Consider the following 3,104-nt stretch of genomic DNA (forward strand, 5'->3'; position numbering starts at 1 on the left):
TGCCAAACATAATCATTAAAGAGTTTGATAAATCTGAAACCTGAATTAAAAAAGGGCCTTGACCTGAATTAAGACCAAATCAGATCTTAACTGATTAAATGTTACAGAATCAGATAATCCTACATACGCATGCACAATCTATATATAATAAACTAAATTATATATTTCAAGAGCATACTATACACATGTTAATAAAGCCACATAGAAAGGCATGGCCACTGTCCCTAGAAGTTTCTATTTAAAATATTTAGAAATTTATTGAGTTTGGACTGTCTAGTATCATTCACAGTGTGAGGGACATACCCTCTGAAATAGCTTTGAGGAAAAATAACCAAAAATGTATTTTAAATTGTGGCTACCTGTAGCCTAATTTTTGGAAGGAAATTATAGATATGTCAGTAAGTGTGGAATCATATAAAACCTGGTTCTCCAACATACCTCTTTCTATGCTCTGATACTCATTTATTCACCGTTCCAAAGCACTATCATTTTTTCACAAGCAGAAGACTAGTTCATGTGTCTGTGTTTTGCAAGTGCTTTCACCTCAACCTGGCACATGCTTTCCTGTAGTCCACTATTATTCAGCCTCAGACCCAGCTCTACTCTCTCCTTGACAAAGCGCAGCTGACTTTTCCATATGTATCTTGTTGCCAGGATTTTATAATCTATGTTCCTCTATCCTTGCATTTATGTCACTGCATGTAGGTGTTTGCTTCCGCCTGTCTGACCTAAAAGATGAAGAGCTTCGTGAGGAAGAACATAAGGTTCCCATCATCTTTATATTCTTAGGTCCAATTTACCTGCTTGAGTGCTCAGTTGTCCTGAGGAAAGTGCTTTTTATACTCCGAACTTCAGTTTTCTTTTCTGTCAAATGGTCATAAGAATAGCTGCCTCACAGATTTACTGTGAGCATTAAATAAGATACTGTAGATGGAAGCACCTGGAACCCTGGCTCTGAGTTAATGTTGACTTGAATCTGAATCATTCCATGCATCGCTGCAACACACATCACAACAGTAAATCAGCACTGAACAAAATGCCTAGTCCTGAGATCCTCAATAAATGATGATCAAATGAATAGTTATGATGCACATAAACCAAAGCGTATAGAACAGTGATTCTTTGAGTTACAAGGACTTTAAGGATATGATGAAAACGATGGCCTTTCTCTCTATATGCATATATACTTGATTTTACATGGAATTTTAGGGACTTTCCAAATCCCCTGAAGCTCAGTTTCAGTCATAGTCCCTTGAGTCTATAGGCACTGGGATGAGCCCCTACTATAGACAATCCTGTAGATCACCTTGGTCTAGGAATTCAGCTGCCTTATCTGACTGCTATAGTGTCAGTTTATCTCAAACTGTAAGGCTCTGGCCCTGACCCTTCAATAGCAAAGGAATAGCTTGCAACCACAAAGTGTCCTCTTCTGGGATGTAGCTAGGGGGGGTGGTGGGGGACCAGAATATGAAGATCCTGCTATGCTGGACTGTTTTCTGGGATCTAACATTATATCTGAAAAAGGTATCATGAACCTTTCAAGGTTTTAGGTTCTTCTTCACTATAAAGGCAAACATTGACAGAAAAAGTCAGGGTGCAGTTTGTCTTAAGCAGGGTTAGAGTTTTTGTCAGAGAACTCCTAGGCACACAAAACAACTGTTTCTTTCATGTCTCAGCTAAGCTTAATGCATATTTATCTCTCCAACCCAAAAACAGCTCAATGCATCTCTCTCTCCAACCAAGCGACAGAATGTTTATTTGCATGTTCAGGTATGATTTGTAAATATTTTAGCTCCCATACAGTTCTCTGCATCTAGAGATCTGAGGGAACAATCTTTGGAGAGCAACTGGAGAAACTGGCTAGGCGTTGCCAGGAGTTTTCCTGGAGATGAGTTTTACTCAGAGGATTATCTCCCCACAGGCCATTTCTCTGGAGATCCCTTGTGTACACTTAAACAAAACTCTCAGGCCCAGAACCAGGTGCTCCTTCTTTCATGTTGTGTAAATACCCGTAATGTGGCACTTAACAAATTGCACAGTAATTATCTGTTGATGTTTCTGTATCACCTTCTACACGGTGAGAGCCCTGAGGGCAAAGATGATGTCTTATTCATCTTTGTATCCCCAGAGCCTAGCGCAGTGCCCATTCATAAAAGCAGACACTGACTGAGACTCCTTGCCTTTAAGAAGTTCTGATTAGGGTGATCAAAATAAACAAACACTTACAGTACAAAATAATATAATCTAGACTGGTGGGAAAGTGTGGGAAAAGGTCTCCCCTAGAGTGGATCCTATCTGAGCTGAGTTCTGTGCTGGGGTCCAATCCCAGCGGGTCCAGGGGTCCCCAAAGGTGTGGACGGAGTCGGCGAAGAAGGAATGACACGAAGACAGCCTTCAGTTGATCAGCAGCCTAGTCAGGACCTCTAGCCAGGAACTCCAGCCAAGTTCTGTCTAGGATCTCCAACCAAGTTCTGTAGCTAGGTTCTAGCCAGGATCTCTAGCCAGGTTCTCTTGCCATGTTCTGTCTAGGTTCTCCAGCCAAGTTCTGTAGCCAGGTTCTGTCCAGGATCTTTTGCCATGTTCTCTCACTAGGTTCTGTCTCTAGGTTCTGTCCCTAGGTTCTGTGTAGGATCTCCAGCCAAGTCCTGTCTCTAGGTTCTGTCTAGGATCTCCAGCCAAGTCCTGTCTCTAGGTTCTGTGTCTAGGTTCTGTGTGCTGTTGTCTTGTTACATCTGTATTTATACCAGTTGATTCCAATCCTATCAATCTCTATTCCAAAGGTTAGGGCATTTCTTATCTCCATTCCAGGGAGTAAAGATTATGTAGCTTAAGTGTGATTGTTTGTAGTTAAAGTGATTAACTACCTGCCTGGCACTTAGTTAAGGGGTTTTATCCCCTCCCTAACTTCAGGGAAAAATCCCTACCTGGGGAAACAACCTTTCTCGGAGAGGTGACCTTGATTAAAACACATAGCGCCAAGAAGGTGAGCAAACATATTAAGAACAGTATGCCATATATGCCAGGTCCCTTGAAACAGCAAGGTTGGACCGGCTCCCGGCAAATTCCCCCTTTTTTATTTTTTAAATGATAGCGCATGTAAATCA

The sequence above is a fragment of the Myotis lucifugus genome, unplaced genomic scaffold (genome assembly GCF_000147115.1).
Source record: "Myotis lucifugus unplaced genomic scaffold, Myoluc2.0 scaffold_11, whole genome shotgun sequence".
In the NCBI taxonomy this organism is placed as follows: Eukaryota; Metazoa; Chordata; class Mammalia; order Chiroptera; family Vespertilionidae; genus Myotis; species Myotis lucifugus.